Raw genomic sequence first — 20,175 nt, forward strand, 5'->3', positions numbered from 1 at the left:
AAGGTTGCCCACTCTCACCACTATTATTCAACATAGTTTTGGAAGTTTTAGCCACAGCAATCAGAGAAGAAAAAGAAATAAATGGAATCCAAATCGGAAAAGAAGAAGTAAAGTTGTCACTGTTTGCAGATGACATGATACTATGCATAGAGAATCCTAAAGATGCTACCAGAAAACTACTAGAGCTCATCAGTGAATTTGGTAAAGTAGCAGGATACACAATTGATGGACAGAAATCTCTTGCATTCCTATACACTAATGATGAAAATTCGGAAAGTGAAATTAAGAAAACACTCCCATTTACCATTGCAACAAAAAGAATAAAATATCTAGGAATAAACCTACCTAAGGAGACAAAAGACCTGTATGCAGAAAATTATAAGACACTGATGAAAGAAATTAAAGATGATACAGATAGATGGAGAGATATACCATGTTCTTGGATTGAAAGAATCAACATTGTGAAAATGACTCTACTACCCAAAGCAATCTACAGATTCAATGCAATCCCTATCAAACTACCGCTGGCAGTTTTCACAGAACTAGAACAAAAAATTGCACAATTTGTATGGAAACAGAAAAGACCCCGAATAGGCAAAGCAATCTTGAGAAAGAAAAATGGAGCTGGAGGAATCAGGCTCCCTGACTTCAGACTATACTACAAAGTTACAGTAATCAAGACAGTATGGTACTGGCACAAAAACAGAAATATAGGTCAATGGAACAGGATAGGAAGCCCAGAGATAAACCTACACACGTATGGTCACCTTATCTTTGATAAAGAAGGAAAAAATATACAGTGGAGAAAAGGCAGCCTCTTCAATAAGTGGTGTTGGGAAAACTGGACAGCTACATGTAAAAGAAAAATTAGAACACTCCCTAACACCATACACAAAAATAAACTCAAAATGGATTAAAGACCTAAATGTAAGGCCAGACACTATCAAACTCTTAGGGCAGAACAGGTAGAACACTCTATGACATAAATCACAGCAAGATCTTTTTTGACCCACCTCCTAGAGAAATGGAAATAAAAACAAAAATAAACAAATGGGACCTGATGAAACTTACAAGCTTTTGCATAGCAAAGGAAACCATAAACAAGACGAAAAGACAACCCTCAGAATGGGAGAAAATATTTGCAAACAAAGCAACTGACAAAGATTAATCTCCAAAGTATGCAAGCAGTTCATGCAGCTCAATATCAAAAAAACAAACAATTGGGGCTTCCCTGGTGGCACAGTGGTTGAGAGTCCGCCTGCCGATGCAGGGGACACGGGTTCGTGCCCCGGTCCGGGAAGATCCCACATGCCGCGGAGTGGCTGGGCCCGTGAGCCATGGCCACTGAGCCTGCGCGTCTGGAGCCTGTGCTCCGCAACGGGAGAGGCCACAACAGTGAGAGGCCCGCGTACTGCAAAAAAAAAAAAAACAAACAAACAATCGAGTTTTAAAAAGGGCAAAAGACCTAAGTAGACATTTCTCTAAAGAAGATATACAGATTGCTAACAAACACATGAAAGGATGCTCAACATCACTAATCATTAGAGGAATGCAAATCAAAATTACAATGAGGTATCACCTCAAACAAGTCAGAATGGCCATCATCAAAAAATCTACAAGCAATAAATGCTGGAGAGGGTGTGGATAATAGGGAACCCTCTTGAACTTTTGGTGGGAATGTAAATTGATACAGCCACTATGGAGAACAGTATGGAAGTTCCTTAAAAAACTAAAAATAGAACTACCATATGACCAAGCAATCCCACTACTGGGCATATACCCTGAGGAAACCATAATTCAAAAAGAGTCATGTACCAAAATGTTCATTGTGGCTCTATTTATAATAGCCAGGACATGGAAGCAACCTAAGTGTCCATCAACAGATGAATGGATAAGGAAGATGTGGCATATATATACAATGGAATGTTTCTCACCCATAAAAAGAAATGAAATTGAGTTATTTGTAGTGAGATGGATGGATCTAGAGTCTGTCATACAGAATGAAGTCAGAAAGAGAAAAACAAATACCGTATGCTAACGCATATATATGGAATCTAAAAAAAAAAGAAAAAAAAGGTCATGAAGAACCTAGGGGCAAGACGGGAATAAAGATGCAGACCTACTAGAGAATGGACTTGAGGATATGGGGAGAGGGAAGGGTAAGCTGGGACAAAGTGAGAGGGTGTCGTGTACATATATACAGTACCAAACGTAAAATAGACAGCTAGTGGGAAGCAGCCGCATAGCACAGGGAGATCAGCTCGGTGCTTTGTGACCACCTAGAGGGGTGGGATAGGGAGGATGGGAGGGAGGGAGACAAAGGGGGGAGAGATGTGGGGACATATGTATATGTATAACTGATTCACTTTGTTATAACGCAGAAAGTAACACACCATTGTAAAGCAATTATACTCCAATAAAGATGTTAAAAAAAAAAACAGCTAAAAAAACCAAAAAAAAACCCCCAGCCTTATTGATATATAATTTACATACTATACAATTCATCCATTTACCATCAAAGATTTTTGGAATATTAAATTCTTATTTTTTTAATTAGTAATATATATATATAATATAAAGTTTGCCACTTTAACCATTTTAAAGTATACAATTCAGTGGCATTAATTACATTCACTTTTGTGTAGCCATTGCAACTACATATTTCCAAAAATTTTGCATCACGCCAAAGAAACTCTGTAGCCATTAAGGATTAACTTCCCATTCTGCCTTCCCACATGCCCTGGTAATCTCAATCCACTTTCTGTCTCTATGAATTCGACTATACTAAATTCTACATATAAGTGGAATCATACAATATTTTTCTTTTTGCGTCTGGCTTCTGTTACTTAGCATAATGTTGTCAAGCTTCATCCATGTAGTAGCGTATATCAGAACACCATTCCTTTCCATGACTGAATAATATTTCTTTGTATGTATATACCACATTTTGTGTATCCATTCATCTATCGATGGACACTTATGTTCTTTCTACCTTTTGTCAGTTGTTAGTTTGTTGCAACGAACATTGCCTTACCAGTATCTGTTTGAGTTCTTGCTTTCGATCCCTTTGGGTATATACCTAGGAGTAGAATTCTATTTTTAGCTTTTTGAGAAATTGTCAAGCTGTATTTGGTGGTGGCTGCACCCTTTCACATTTACCAGTGATGCACAAAAGTCCCAATTTTCCCACATCCTGTCCATTTGTTATTTTTTATTTGCTTTTTCAAAAAAATAATTATAGCCATCCTCAAGGGTGTGAGATAGTATCTCATTGGTTTTGATTTACATTTCTGTAATGACTAATGATGTTGAGCATCTTTTCATGTGCTTTTTGGTCACTTGCATATCTTCTTTGGTGATGTGTCTGTTGAAGTCCCTTGCCTATTTTTGAATGAATTGATGTTTTTTTGTTGTTGAGTTGTAGGAGTTCTTTTTCATTCTGATATATATGAATATTTTCTGCCATTGTGCAAGCTATCTTTTAACTCTTTGATCCATTTTGTGTTATTTTTTTGTATATGCTGTAAGGTAAGAGTTCACCTTCATTCTTCTGCATATGGATATCCAGTTTTCCCAGCATCACTTGCTGGAAAGACTGTCTTTTCCCCCGTTGAATTGTCTTGACACCCTTGTTGAATATCAATAAGCCATATATGGTAGGGTTTACTTCTGAGTACTCTATTTTTCCCTTTTGTCTATACATTTATCCTTATGCCAGTACCACAATGGTTTGATTATTGTAGCTTTGTAGTAAGTTTTGAAATCAGGAAGTATAAGGCCTCCAACTTTGTTCTTTTTTTGTAGTTAGTTTTGGCTGTTTGGTGTCCCTTGAGATTCTATATAAATTTTAGGATGAGTTTTTCTATTTCTGTAAAAAAAAATCATTGGAGTTTTGATAGGGATTGTATTGAATCTATTCATTGCTTTTGGTAGTATTTTCACCTTAACAACACTAAGTGTTTCAATCCATTAACATTGGACGTCTTTCCATTTATTTGTGTCTTCTTTAATTCCTTTCAGTAATGTTTTATAGTTTTCAGTGTACAAGTCTTTCATCTTTTTGGTTAAATTTATTCCTAAGTATTTTATTCTTTTTGATGCTTTTGTAAATGGATTTTAAAAGTTTCTTTTTCAGCTGTTCATTGCAAGTATATAGAAATACATCTGATTTTATGTATTGATTTTATATCCTGCAACTTTGATGAATTAGTTCATTAGCTCTAACAATTTTTTTTGTTGATTCTTCAGGGTTTTTTACATATAAAATCTTATCATATGCAAAGAGATAATTTTACTACTTTCTTTCCAATTTGAATGCTTTTTATTTCTTTTTCTTGCCTAATTGCCCCAGCTGAAACTTCCAGTACTGTGTTAAATAGAAGTGATGAAAGTGGGCATCCTTATTTTTCCTGATATCAGCAGAAAATCTTTGTCTTTCACTGTTGAGTATGTTGTTACCTGTGGGTTTTTCATATATAACCTTTATTGTTTTGAGGAAGTTTCCTTCTGTTTCTAATTTATTAAGTGTTTTTATCATAAAAGGGTGTTGAATATTGTCAAATACTTTTTCTGCATCAACTGAGATGATCATGTCAGTTTTTTCCCCCTTCATTCTATTAACGTGGTGTATTATATTTATTGATTTTTGTATGTTGAATCACCCTTGTAATTCCTGGAATACATGTCATTTGGTCAAGATGTATAATCCTTTTAATATACTATTGAATTTGCTAGTATTTTGTTAAGGATTTTTGCTTCTATAATCATAAGAAATATTGACCTGCAGCTTTCTTTTGTTGTGGTGTCTTTGGGTTTTGTATCAAGGTAATGTTGACCTTATAGAATGAGAAAAGAAGTGTTTCCTCCTCTCCAACTTTGTGGAAGAGTTTGAGAAGAATTGGTGTTATTTCTTCTTTAAACATTTGATACAATTCACCAGTGAAGCCATCTGATCTGGGCTTTTCTTATTTGGGAGGTTTTTGATTACTTATTTGATCTCCTTACTAGTTACACTTCTATTTGGATCTTCTATTTCTTCTTAAGTCAGTTTGGTAGATTATGTGTTTCTAGGAACTTGTCAATTTCATCTAAGTTACCTAATTTGTTAGTATACAACTGTTCAAAGTATTCTTTTATAATCCTTTTTATTTCTGTAAAATCAGTAGTAATATCCCCACTTTCATTTCTGATTTTTTAACTTGAGTCATCTCTTTTTTCCTTTAGTCAATCTAGCTGAAGGTTGTCATCTTATTGATCTTTTCAAAGAGCCATCTTTTGGTTTTGTTGATTTTATCTATTGCTTTTTTTTATTCTCTATTTTATTTATCTCCATTCTAACCTTTATTATTTCTTTCTTTCTGTCAGCTTTGGGTATAGTTTGCTTTTCTTTTTCTAAGTCCTTAAGGTATGCAGTTAAGTTATCATTTGAGACCTTTCTTTTTTTTCAATATATGTGATTGCAGCTATAAGTTTCCCTCCTAACATTGCTTACACTGTATCTCATAAGTTTTGACATATTATGCTTTTGTTTTCATTTGTCTTACGGTATTTTCTAATTCTTCTGTGGTTTTGACCTATTGATTGTTTAAGTGTTCTGTTTAATTTCCACAAATTTGTGAATTTTTCAGTTTTCTTTTGTTATTGATTTCTAGTTTCATTCCATGTAATCAGAAAATGTACTTTGCATTATTTCTTTTTTAAAAATATGTATGTATGTATGTATTTATTTATTTATTTTTGACTGCATTGGGCCTTAGTTGTGGCACACAGGATGTTTCATCATGGTGCGTAGGCTTCTCCCTAGTTGTGGCATGCTGGCTCAGTAGTTGTGGCGTATGGGCCACATGGCATGTGGGATCTTAGTTCTCCAACGAGGGATTGAACCCACATCCACTGCATTGGAAAGCAGATTCTTAACCAGTGGACCACCAGAGAAGTCCCTGTATTATTTCAATCTTTTAAAATTATTCAGACTTTTTTGTGGCCTAACATATGGTCTATCCCAAAGAATGTTCCATGTGCACTTGAAAGAATATATTATTGGGTGGGGTATTGAAGTCGTCAACTTATCATAGAACTATCTATCTTTCCCTTCAATTCTGTCAACTTTTGATTCATATATTCTGGGGCCCCTTTGTTGGGTGTGTATGTATTTAAAATTGTATCTTCTTGCTGTATTGAACCTTTTATCAATATATCATGTCCTTTACTATCTCTTATAAATTTTTGAGTTCAAAATCCATTTTTTCTGATAGTAATATAGCCACTGAAGCTCTTTTATGGGTACTGTTTGCATGGGATATATTTTTTATCCTTTTACTTTACTTTTTATCCTTTTACTTTCAACCATTTGTGTCCTTGTATCTAGAGTGTGTCTCTTCTAGAAGCATATAGATGGATCCTGTTTTTTTTCTTTTAATCTAATTTGCCAACTTCTGTCTTTCAATAGAAGAGTCTAATGCATTTATATTTAATGTGATTACTTATAAAGAAGGATTTACTTCTGCCATTCAGCTATTTGTTTTCTGTGTGTCTTATATGTTTTGTGTTCATTTCCTCCATTAATGCCTTTTTTGTTTTGCATTTTGTTCATGTTTTGTAGTACGCCTTTTGGATTCCCTTCATCTTGCCTTTTATGTATATTTTAAATTTATTTTCTTAGTGGTCATCTTGGAGCTTACAATTACCACTTTAAATTTATACTTATCTTATTGAATAATACTTAGTAGTATATAAACATGTGTTCCTATACATCTCTGTCCCAACCTCTTTATATTATTATTGCCAAAGATTATGTCTTTATATATTGTATGCTTATTAACATAGCTATATAATTTTAATGAATTTTCCTTTTCATCTATGTAGAAAAAAGAAACTACAAACCAAAAGAAAACTACAATAATACTGGCTTTTATATTTACCTATGAAGTTACCTTTACTAGTTTTTTTAACATATGTTTTATATCTTCAAGTTACTGTTTAGTGTCCTTTATTTGAGGCTGAAGAACTTTCTTTAGCATTTTTATTTATATTTTTATTTATTTATTTGGCTGCATTGGGTCTTTGTTGCTGCACACAGGCTTTTCTCTAGCTGCAGCAAGCGGGGGCTACTCTTTGTTGTGGTGTGCGGGCTTCTCATTGTGGTGACTTCTCTTGTTGCAGAGTATGGACTCTAGGGTGCATGGGCTTCAGTAGTTGTGGTGCACAGGCTTAGTTGCTCCACGACATGTGGGATCTTCCCAGGCCAGAGCTCAAACTGGTGTCCCCTGCATTGGCAGGCAGATTCTTAACCACTGTGCCACCAGGGAAGTCCCTCTTTAGCACTTTTTGTGGGGCAGGTGTACTGGTATTAAATTCCCTCAGCTTCTGTTTATCTTGGAATGTCTTAATTTCTCCTTCATTCTTAAAGATAATTTTGCCAGATATAGAATTCTTAATTGACATTTTCTTTCAGGACTTCACATATATCATTCCACTGTCTTCTGGCCTTCATGATTTCTGGTGAGAAATCAGCTGTTAATCTTATCAAGGATCCCTTGTATGTGATGAGTCACTTATCTCCTGCTGCTTTCAGAATTCTCTTTCTGCCTCTAGGTTTTTATAATTTGACTATAATGTGTCTCAGTGTGGATCTCTTCAAGTTTATACTGCTTGGAGTTCATTGAGATTCTTACATGTGTGTATTCAGATCTTTCATCAGATTTAGGAAGTTTTAGACCATTATTTCTTCAAATATTTTTTCTTCCTCTTTCTCTCTCTTCTTGTGAGATTCATAAAATGCACGTATTGGTATGCTTCATGGGTCCCACAGGTCTCAGGAAGTTTTAGACCATTATTTCTTCAAATATTTTTTCTTCCTCTTTCTCTCTCTTCTTGTGAGATTCATAAAATGCACGTATTGGTATGCTTCATGGGTCCCACAGGTCTCAGGCTCTGTTTGTTTTCCTTCATTCCTTTTTCTTCTGTTCCTCCAACTGGTTAATTTCAAAAGTCTTATCTTCAAGTTGACTGATCATTTCTTCTGCTTGCTTAAATCTGCTGTCAGATCTCTTTAGTGAGTTTTTCTTTTCAGTTATTGTACTTTTCAGAGCCAGTTATTGTACTTTTCTGTTTTGTTTATTTTTATAATTTCTATCTTTTTATTGATAATCTCATTTTGTTTAAACACAATTTTCCTAATTTCCTTTAGCTCTTTGTCCATGGTTTCTTTTAACTCATTGAACATATTTAAGACTGTTGGTTAACATCTTTGACAAACAATTCCAATGTCTAGGCTCCCTCAGGAATAGTTTATGTCATATTATTTCCTTTGAGTGAGTCATATTTTTCGTTTCTTTGCATGTTTTGTAATTTTTGTTGATTATTGGACATTCTGACTCTTATGTTGTAGTAATTTGGAAGTCTAATTCTGTCACTCTTCAGTCATTACTTGTATTTTACTTGTTGAAGCTGGGAGCCATCCCTTGTGACTCTTCCAAACTATTTTTGCAAAGTGTGTATTCCTTGTTGTGTGTGGCCAGCCAGTTGTTTTCCATTGTCTCTGTTGTCAGCCAGTGACCTGGAAAATATTTCTTTAAATATCTGGCTCACAGGATGGGGTGAGGAGATCCTGTCACTTAAAATTCCCTCTTAGTTGGGAAGCCATTTCAGCCTGTGGGGGCCGAAACATATCGTGCTGGTCCCTTAGTGATGAAAAGCAGCAAATCAGCAACTGAAACACTCAACTCCAGCCTTGGGAGGACAGGGCCTTATTGCCAACCCTGGCTCCAGCAAGTTGCACTGGAAAAACATGCCACTGTCCCCCACAGCTGCCTGTCCTGGAGATAGTAGCCACTAATGCAAGAAAACTGAAACTGACTGAAATTTACCTGTCCCTTCATCAAGCTTTTCCTTAGATGTTATGAGTGTTCTACTAGACTCAGAGTTCCAAAATAGTTGCTTAAGACAGCTCCTGCTAGCTCAAGTGTTTCAATGGAGATATGGATTCCTGGGGCTTCCGACTTTGCCATCTTTCCTAACGTCACTCTGGCAGAGGGCCTTCTAATACTCAAATATTTAAATATTTGCCTACTTTTCCCATTCAAGGCGAAGCACAGAACTGTCAAGTTTCTCTTCAGCTGGGAACATTGTGTATCACCATTTCCTATCTGGAACGAGAGTCAGAGGCAAGTTCTAAGAAAGTGAGATTTTCTTTCCTTAGCACCTAGCACAGTGCTGGTAGAAGTAGAGCAGCAAAAAAAAAAAAAAAAAAAAAAAAAAAAATTTCTGCTCTACCTTGGTCTAGTGCTTAACCTTTCCAAAGCACATTCATATCTACTCCTCAATTTATCAGGTGTTATTAACCTTATTTTACGGATAAGAAAACAGAGGTATTAATTGACTTTCTCAAGGTTACAAAGCAAGTATGTGTTGGAGTCAAGACCCACACCTCAGATTTCTAACTCCAGTTTTGCTGCTACTGGCCTATCATTTATTTGGCACAATACTATATTCTCAGCATTGTACTAAATTAGCTTCCTTAATACTTATACTACCCTGCAAGGTAGTTTTTAGGAAATGCTCTATGGAACAACACCTGTGAGGAAGCAAGGACAGCAGGGATTAGGCAGGGGGAGAATATGAACTGTGATACACTTGAAATAGTTGGCTTGGGCAATCTCATGGTAAGCACTGAATCTGGGGTGTCCTTTAGAGTTGTACTGAAAAGGGGTAGGGGAATAACCGTTGTACCTCTACACTGACCAATCATTGATTGCAGGCTGCCCCTAAAGGAGGAATGTTACCTTGGGCAAGGCAGGCTCATGTGGCCTAGGGAATTTCCCAGAGAGGAACATAGATGTGAGCCATCAGCAGCTAATACTCCTAGCAGTTGGGGGAATATGTACCTCATTCCTAAAGGGGGAACTCAGTGGTGCACCATAATCTCCTTTATAATCCGCACTGTTCACTGCTTGGATCCACTTGCTTCATGTAGTAAATTCCTCGGGAAATTTAGAAGGCAAATGAGATGACCACTTGTGCTCTCAAGGTCACAAATGATACTCATCATCTCCCTCCTCTACTCCTTCTAAATTTTCCTCGTCTTCAGCTAGCATCTCTGCTGGTCTAGATGGGGTGACTCAACTCCTTATCCCTTAGGGACTGAGCCCTTGATCACACATGATCATCTCAGGATGCACTTGTCTGTCTACTGTCATAATTGGGTAGGTAAATGCCAGAAGATTTCCTAATTGGTCATTTGGATGTCAAAGTAATTTACCCTGCTCCCACCGTGAATAGTAGCCATACCTCCTCCTAATGATCAGGGTCAATTACCCTTTACAGGATGGGACTCCTTGTCTTGCCTGCTTGTCTCTTGGTAAAAAGAACCTGAAGTAACTGGGTGGAAGCATAGATTAATGTCTAATGGGATTTTTGCCGTGCCCCTGGTAGAAATATCTCCCCCTTGGGAAAAAAGTCTTTAGATCCACAGAGCCTATTTTTGTGCATAAAGGGAACATTAATTTCCCAAAGTGAATCACTGAGAGTGATGGTGAGCAGAGTCAATTTTTCTTCCACTGTTTGGTTTCTAGACCGATGTAATCTATGCATTGAAAATACAGAACCATTAGGTCGATGAGTAGGTTGTATATTACATCCATGGGGCCCCATCCTCACAAGGTATTATCTCCAAGTTGGAGCCTCAACTGTGCTTTCAAAAGGCCATTTCATCACCTTTTCAGGACAAACATTTTGGTGGGCAGTATATGATGGGTCCCATGGTTCTATGTTCACCACCATACCTCCTTTCCTGTAAAGCAGGTCTCATAGTCGAAGATGATGTTGTGTGAGACCTTGTGTTAAGCCAAACCCTGTGTAAGCCCTTGAACAACGGTGTTAGCTGAAGCCCGGCAGGCAAGAATGGTAAACCAATAACTGGAACTTGGCCAAATCCAGTTAAGATTAATTCTCTCTCTTTCAGGATGCAAGATATCCAATGTGTTTATCTTCTCAGGGGATGTCCTGTTTCAGGGGTTTAGCATTGGTCTCTTTTGTTGGTAGGTTGAATGTTTCACAGTGGCAGTCGCTAGGTAAAAACTTCATGAGTAAGAGGGAGTCCATGTTACTGGACCCATTCATAGCCTCCTTCCCTGCCACTATGGCTACCCTGCTCATGTACCCTTTGTGCCAGTACTGGAACACATGATGACAGAGGCTGATGATAACTGATTGAGTCACTTTGTCTACCAGGTTTTTTATGCCTCTTTTGTGATAGAAACTCTTGGGTGGGTATTAGGATACAATACAAAGATCTTCACACTTCGTGCCCATTGGCATTTTTCCATCCACACAACTGTTTCGCAGACCTTCTTCTCTCCTATTTTCTAATCTTTCTCCCTCTAGGTTCCAGTCAAACCAGCCAAGCCACTCACCACTGCTCATGAGTCTGTACATTCTTATTCTATTTCTCATTGAAAGTATGATCAGATGCACTTCCTAAAGCTCTGTGCGTTGGGAAGACTTCCTCTCACTGCTGCCCTTCAGAACTGCCCCTGAATGGGGCTGTAGAGCAGTAGCAGTCCATTAACAACTTGCACTCACAGACTGAACCAACCCACGTGAGCACCACGCTCAGCCTTTTCCCTCCTCCGTAAGTGAGTCATAAAGGACCACACCTGCAGCTATCGGTATGAACTGAGGGAGAGTGTCCCAAGCAACAGGTGGACCACATGGAAGTTTGAGCCACTTATCTCATGCATAACACAGAGCTCATGCAGCTTATTTGTGCTCTCTGGTGCTAGTTGCACCGGATCCCGGGTGCACCACTTCTATCTTATGATCTATTGCTGCTGGGCCTGCCCAAACGTATGACTTAGTAGGTCTGACAGACCCAGCTCAAACAAATGTTTGTGACTACACGGTCATTCGTGCTCCATGGTTAGGTACCTTATCTCTACTGGGGCCCAGAAGCATGACAAGAGTTGATTTTCAAATGGCTGGAATTGTTCAACAGGGTTTGGGGACCCAAGATTTTTTTTTTTAAAGGGGGAGGAGGTGTCATCAACTGTAGAAGCAAAAGACAAGACAAAGGCATACAGACCCCAGGGAAATACCCAGTTCCCACACTACTATGGGAGATATCGTCCAGCCCAGGTCTAGGCCCTAGGTTCTTTGTTCTAGCCACCCCCTGTTTCTTTGGTATTGTCAGGAGACAAGACTCAGTTCCTGGGTGCTGGTGGAGGAGGGAGAGTAGTTCCAGGGCTTCCTATAACTACTGAGTGAACAATTGGAGCTTAAAATTTTCCCTTTTTTAAATATTTAAAAATAAATTAATCCAACTCCATCCTGCGCTGTACACAGCCCTTTTGACTCCCTGACATTGATTTGTGGAAAGAGGGGGGGTGTCAACGTTGGAAGGGCCTCCTCACTTTCTTCCCCCACTTTGGTTTGGCTTCTCCTTTGGGTACTGTGCTGTTGGGCTTGGAGGCTGCAGTGGCCCCAGGGCCCTGCTGAGGAGCTGCAAAGAAGTTCCCGTTGGACACCTGGCCTGGGGGTACTTGAAAGATCTGGCTCAAGAAATCCCGAAGGTCAGCAGGAGGGGCATCTGGGGTAGCTCTCTGCCGCTCACTGGTGCTGGCATCCGTGAACCAAATGAGATGTGATAGGGGACTCCGTGCGTATCTGGGGAGATTCCCACATGCTGGCATCCAGCCCACTCTGTGATATCATACACCTTTCCATCCATCAGCGCAAAGTAGGTGATCTTGAGGCCCAACCTGCTTGACTCAGCCCCAAATTCTCCTTCCTCAGCAGGATGCAGCCTGTTACCCTCAGCACAGTATCTGGCACTCTCAGGTTCCTGGTCCATTTCAAACCTCCTATGCTTTCCCTGGCATTGGCTGCACACACAGTATTCATTGCTTCTTTGAGGTCATCCTGCAGCTTGGACAGAAACTCATTCACTGACCGGCTCAGCTCATTCTCTGCCATTCGATTCATCTCATATTCCTTCCATCTTTCAGGGTTGCTGACAATGTCCCAAGCTGCCTGCAAAACCTTGAAGGTCTCCTCAGCCCGGGGATGATTATTTTTTGTCAGGATGAACCATCACAGCTAGCTGCCTATAGGCCTTCTTCAGTTCAACATCCGATGCTGTGGCTCCAGCCCCCAGCACATGAAAAGGGTTTAGCTCATCCTCAGGAAGCCCAGCCATGGTCAACAGTCGAGCCACTTCCTCTTCAGGCTGGCAGTAGTGACCACTAGCTACAGGTGCATTCCCCTGCTTATTCCTCTGCTTGACCCAAGGCCAACTCCAGCCAACCCCACTGAACTATTCTTACCAACTGCTGCCATGGCCTGCTATCTCTTGGCAGAATCAGGCACTGCTGCCAGGTGGGAGAAGCCAGCCAAGGGAAGAGCCAGGTGGCTTTACCCGTCTGGCCTAACCGGTCACTCAGTGCTACCAGAAACCTCCAGCCCAACTAAAGGGCCAGAGCTGGGAGCAGCAAAGCCCCCAGTAGCCTAAGAAAACGGGTGAACAGCCCTACCCCATAGCAAAACCCTTGGCTCAGAAATTGGAACATTACCTGGTCCCAGCCCCCCAGCCGCCCTGCCCAGACTCCCACCCAGACACAAAAAAGGTCCAGATCACGGCCTTTCAGCTGCCTGCGTGCATGGATGAGATGGCCATAAGTTTCCACGTACTCCCCCACTAATACCAGCAGTTCGATCAGCCTCCAGAAACCTGCCTGTCCAAGCTGACACAGTTCCCCTGCCCACCACAATTCCAGTCCTCTGTGCTAATCTGCCTGACTCCATTTCCGACCCAGCCGATGTAGATCAGGGGATCTGGGATCGCTGCGTCCACCCTCCCAAGTATCCTCCTTGGCTGGAACGTGGTGCCGTTGTCTCCGGGGTGCAGGTTTCTTTCCACTGGGCACACGTGAAAAATCACTGGGAAACTTAAGAGGTTCCTCCTCATCATATTCCTCTTCCAACTCTTCATCTTCCCCCAAAGCGAAGAGCTGCGGTAACTCCTCCCCTGCAGAGGGCCAGGAGCAGCTACGAGAGCAGCTCCCCCGGCTCCGCCTCCTGTTCACTCTGTGCTCAGGACCCAAGATTTTTAAGTGCATTGACTCAGATGTCCTATCTCATGCATTAGGGTCCAATTCTTCCCAACTGGTACCCTGACTTTGTTGTGGCAATCCTGCTGAGGTTGAAAGTTTAATCTCCTCTGGAGCTTTGTTCCTCTTGGAATTAAGTTCTGGAGCTGATCTTCAGTCCTTTCTGCCCTTTGGCTGCAGCAGGGCAATCCCCGGAGAAGGATGCATCTTTGAGCCATTAGCAGCCAACACACCAGGGAGCCAGAGGGACGAATGCCTTGGTTCTGCAGGGGGATCTTGAAGGTGAACAAGGGCTTCCGCTGCAAGCCCTATGAATAAGTACTGAAAAAAATGCCCATTTTACAACAGAGGAAACTGAGTCTCCGAAGCCGCAAAGTAACTTGCTCAAGGCTACACAGATAGCAAATAATGCCCCATTATTTGAAACTGGTTTGTTCTGAATATTGAGCCAAGAATCTTAACCAATATATTATATTTCATGAGTGTGTTTGCCAAATATCTCAGCTTCAAAAACCTGCTTAGTTACTTGGACAACCCTCAGTTAACTTTTGGATTACTTTCTGTGATAGGCAGAATAACAGCCCTTCCAAATATGCCCATGTTCTTATCCTTAGAACCTGTGTATATGTCGCTTACATGACAAAAGGGACTTTGCAGATGTGATTAAGTTAAAGACTTTGAGATGGGGGAGATTTTCCTGTATTATTTGGATGGGTCCAAACTGAATCACATGGGTCCTTAAAGCAGAGAACCTTTCCAGGCTGTGGTCAGAGGGAGATGTGACTACAGAAGGGTCAGAGATCCAGTGTTGCTGACTTTGGAGATGGTGGAAGGAGTCTATGAACGAAGGAATGTGGATGGTCTCTAGAAGCTGGAAAAAACAATGAAATGGATTCTCCCCTTGAGCCTCCAGAAAGAAATGCAGCCTTGCTGACCTTGATTTTAGCTCAGTGAGACCCATGTCAGACTTCTGGCCTACAGAACTGTAAGATAATATTATTTTTAAAATGTTATTTTAAGCTACTAAATTTGTGGCACTTTGTGGCAGCAGTAGAAAATGAATACACCGTCCTTTGAAATTATTCCTGCTTTCCTCCATTTGTGTAGCTATAAGAGTTGCACAGTGTCAACTGAAAAAAAATGTTTTTATGGGGGTGATGGTTGTACACCTTGGGAATATACTAAAACCCACTGAATTGTGCACCTTAAAATGGTGAATTTTGTAGTTTGTGAATTATGCCTCATTTTTTAAAGAAAATACATGTGCTTCTTAACAGGGTTATCATTAGGGGACAGAGAGAAAGGGTACACAAAACCTTTATAAAACTACAACGTGCCATTTTTAGTGAGGATCAGATATATTAGTTGGGAGTTTCATTGTTGTTGTTGTTTGTTTGTTTATGTTTTAGTGGAAAGTAACAGAAACCTAACCTGAGGCTTTACTGATTCACATAACCAAATCACAGGATGCCATAGGCCTGGAATTAGAGATTCCAAGGGGGTCACATTCTCTCCACCTCTCATTTGGCTTTTCTTCTTTTTTAATTTAATTAACTAATTAATCAATTTTATTGAGGTATAGTTGATCTACAATATTATATAAGTTTCAGATGTAAGCATAGCGATTCATAATTTTTAAAGACTGTACTCCATTTATAGTTATTATAAAATATTGGCTATATTCCCTGTGCTGTACAATACATCCTTGCAGCTTATTTATTTTATACATAGTAGTTTGTTCCTCTTAATATCCTACCCCAATCTCGTCCCTCCCCACTTCCCTCTCCTCATGATAACCGCTAGTTTCTTCTCTGTATATGTGAGTCTGTTTCTTTTTGTTATATTCGCTAGTTGTGTTGTTTTTTAGATTCCTTGTATAAGTGATAACATACAGTATTTGTCTTCATCTATGTGACTTATTTCACGAAGCATAATACCCTCCAGGTCCAACCATGTTGTTGCAAATGGTAAAATTTCATTTTTTAAAATGGTTGATTAGTATTCCATTGTGTATATACATACCGCATCTTCTTTATCCATTCCTCTGTTGAAGGACACTTAGGTTGCTTCCATATCTTGGCAATTGTAAGTAATGCTGCTATGAACATTGAGGTGCACGTATCTTTTCAAATTAGTGTTTTCATTTTCTTCAGATACATACCCAGGATTGGAATTGCTGGATCATATAGTAGTTCTATTTTTATTTTTTTGAGGAACTTCCATACTATTTTCCACAGTGGCTGCATCAAGTTACATTCCCACCAACAGTGTGTGAGGGTTCCCTTTTCTCCACATCCTCACTGATATTTATTATTTGTGTTCTATTTGTTGATAGTCATCCTGACAAGTGTGAGGTGATATCTCACTGTGGTTTTGATTTCATTCCTCTGATGATTAGTGATGTTGAGCATTTTTTCATGTGCCTGTTGGCCATCTGTATGTCTTCCTTGGAAAAATGTCTATTCAGGTCTTCTGCCCATTTTTTAATCAGGTTTTTTTTTTTTTTTTTTTTTTTTTTTTTTTTTTTTGCGGTAAGTGGGCCTCTCACTGTTGTGGCCTCTCCCATTGCGGAGCACAGGCTCCGGACACGCAGGCTTAGCGGCCATGGCTCACGGGCCCAGCCACCCCGCGGCATGTGGGATCTTCCCGGACTGGGGCATGAACCCATGTCCCCTGCATCGGCAGGCGGACTCTCAACCACTGCGCCACCAGGGAAGCCCCAGGTTGTTTTTTTGATATTGAGTTGTATGAGCTGTTTATATATTTTGGATATTAACCTAGAAGTAGAATCAGATGTACACCTTGAAGCTGACTCTGTTTGTCCTATGAGAGTCCCTTGAGTTGTAGGGAAAATAGATATCCATTTTCTGGGACAGCTCAGGGTGTAGTAGGACCTTCTGTTTGTGGGATTTGGCAAAAACTGTGTCTCTGAGTCAAAGTTCTCTACACAGACAGGTACAGAGGGACACACACTCCTTCCTCAGCTGTACAATTGGAAGTGAGGGAGATTTGGGAGGACCAACAACGTGGTCCTGATCATCTCAGTGGCAGGGAAGGGCAGTGATTCCATTTAAATAAAATTACCTTATGCAAAGGGATATTCTAGACTGGGCACCACAGTCAACGTAAGCCCCTAGGAGTTTTTAGGGGAAGGAATAATTTTTGCCTTGGTTTGTGGCTCGTTCTAGTAGCTTTTCCTGGTGCAGTGCTTTGAGGCACAGTGGCTGAAATGGGAGAGGGTGTCAACTAAAAAGAATTGTGACATTAGCAATCCTCTAGGTGGGCAGCCCTGACGGAAGCTTGGGCAACATCAGTGGTACCTCAAACCAGTTTCCAACAGTGCCACCTCATGGCAGTAAGAACAATGACAGTGGCCGGGCTAGTAGACTCCACTCTTGGTCTGGACTTGACTACCTACTTTGGGACCTCGAGTAAGTCCCTGGGGAGGAGATGTGTGGAAAGAAAGGCCTCAAGAGGAAGCTGGCTGAAACTCTGTGCCTGTTGGCATTCCTGATATGAAATGAATCCCTTGCTTTATCCTCTCTAATCTTCTACTGGCTGTGAATTTTCTGCTGGGATCTTCAGAGCCCATCCAATTGGGGAGGAGGTGAATTGCGAAGGAATCAGAAGGAAGGAACAGCAAAGGCAAAGGTCTGGAGGCATGGTGCTTTTAGGGAATGATGAGGTGAGTTGGTTGAGGGGGAAAAAGGGCCGTGGAAGATGGAGATGGAAGTAAGAGTAGGGGTATACCTTGCATGCCATCACAAGAAAGAAGACCTTTTCCAAAACCCATGGTGGTTGAAGCAAGACGTGGACTTGGTCTAGGTCTGACCTACAACCATGGCAGCAGCCAGACTGCACAGATCAGATTTGAAATTTGTTTGTAAGGTAGAGTCAGCAGTTTGTGAGGCAGAACAGGAAGAGAAAGTATCTGTCAGACTTCAGAGAGGTCTCCATTCACCCCCTCAGGGACCAAAGTGTCAGTTTACCCCCGGGGTCCCCCACTAGGCTCATTAAGAAGTCTGAAAAAAATTTTTAGGGCTTCCCTGGTGGCACAGTGGTTGAGAGTCTGCTTGCCCTGATGCAGGGGACACGGGTTCGTGCCCCGGTCCGGGAAGATCCCACATGCCGCGGAGCGGCTGGACCCATGAGCCGTGGCCGCTGAGCCTGCGCGTCTAGAGCCTGTGCTCCACAACGGGAGAGGCCACAACAGTGAGAGGCCCGCGTACCGCAAAAAAAAAAAAAGGCTGAGTGGGACCCCGTGCAGAGCCTACGTTTCTTTAAAAATACCAAGCACAGTCAGGCTCAGTGGCGCAATGGATAGCGCATTGGACTTCTAAAAATACCAAGCACGGATAGGAAGCATCCATTCTGAGGTGGGGTAGAGGGAGGACAAAAGCTTCCTGAGCTCCCAGAATAAGAACTGACTTAGGGCTTCTACCCTGACTCTCAAAATACGGGCTATGGAAGGGTCTTTGGAACGGGGGGTAAGGCATCTGTTCTACCCTGGAATCTGGGGGATCTGAATCTATCCTCATCACTACACCCCTACTTTCTGCACTGGGTCTTGATCCACACCCTGACCACGACTTCCTCATCTGGGCCCAGACATTAGTATCCCTTGTAGATCATCAGGTGGGTCTCTCTGAATTATATAAGTTAGCCCCTACCCCAGGCATTGCATTTTTTCTACCTCCTCAGCTCAGCTTCTTCAAGACTGACTGATTGTCTGACCTCCACTCTCTCCTTTCCTACATCCTCCTTCCTTGGCAACACATGCATGCCCTCCTACCAGTTCTGGAAAATCCTGGCCAGAAAGAGATGACACAAATGTGAAACAATACACATGCCAGTCCCTTTTGCAACGGCTGCTGAGAGCCCGAGCTGGGACCAGCGACCCAGATTTAGTCTCACTTGTACATCCGGCTCACCCTGGGAGCTCTCTGTGTTTCCGCATCCTTATCTGTGATATGAACCTTATGTTGCCCTACCTTTCACAGAGCAGTCGGGAGAATCAAGCAAGGGAATATTTCTGAAAGTGACATATTTCTGTAAGCTCTTGTTATTTCCACTTCCTTGTGTTCCAGGTATGGATTCTTTTAAATTACAAGAGTCTAAAAGTCCATTTGTCTCTAAAGTCCCTTTTTCTGTAACAAAAAATAATTAAAGTCCTTTACCTAACCTTATTACTTAACTCATTTCTGCCCATTTAAGCATCTTTCTGTTTAAAAGGTTTTGGCTGTGCTTTTCAGTTCCTTCACAGCACATAAAGTAATTTCCAGCTTCCAGCTTCATTCTAGGGGCAAAGCCACCCCACCATTTCCTCAATAGTGGTAGCTGCTGTAGCTGGTTCACTCAGAATTTTTGAAAATGTAGGGATGAAAGCATTGAAAAAGAGGTTCGAACCATGGTTCATTCATTCACTTAATAAACATTCACTCGGTGGGAAATACGTGGTAGATGGTAAACTGCATGACAGTGTCTTTGCATGTTTGTTTATTGATGGGATATGTTTGTTTAGTATACATATTTTTTGTTTAATTTATGTTTGTTTAATGGCTGAGTGACAAACCCCTTCCTTCACTTCCTCAGGTTTCCCTGGCTGGAGCCCTGGTTTCTCTGATAATCCCAGTATATAAAAACACGTGTGCACTCACTGCTCCGGCACAGCGCTCAGTGCTGTGCATTTAATTCTCACAGTAACTGACTGTGGTGGGTGCTATTGTCATTGCCATGTTTTACAGTTGGGGAAACTGAGGCTTAGGATGCCACTGGCTTAAGTACCACGTGAGTCCAGGAGTTATGTTCCATCCACAGAACGGCACATTGCCGGAAGCCGGTCAGCGGTTTGATCTGTAAGTAGATCTGACACAAAGCAGGATAATTTTTGGAGACATTAATCCTCATTTCCCTCTTTCCTGCTCCCATTTACTGGCTCGGTTATTTCTTGTCCTGGGGAAAGTTTAACGTAGAGCAGGCAGTGCAGAAAGACTGGTTTCTTCTCTTGCTTTGTTTTCTACTGGCTGAGATCCAGATGGTGTGCTCCCAGCTCTGAGCAGAGTTTCAGGCAAAA

At 40.9% G+C, this 20,175-nt stretch overlaps 1 protein-coding gene and 1 pseudogene across 1 annotated transcript in view; both read right to left on the minus strand.

The window, feature by feature from the left end:
* LOC136126710 (cytochrome P450 4B1-like) overlaps positions 1–20,175 on the minus strand; it is a 121,284-nt gene that overhangs the window by 16,950 nt on the left and 84,159 nt on the right.
* On the minus strand, positions 12,404–12,978 carry LOC136138509 (dnaJ homolog subfamily C member 14 pseudogene; annotated as a pseudogene).

The sequence above is a fragment of the Phocoena phocoena genome, chromosome 1, assembly GCF_963924675.1.
Source record: "Phocoena phocoena chromosome 1, mPhoPho1.1, whole genome shotgun sequence".
NCBI lineage: Eukaryota > Metazoa > Chordata > Mammalia > Artiodactyla > Phocoenidae > Phocoena > Phocoena phocoena.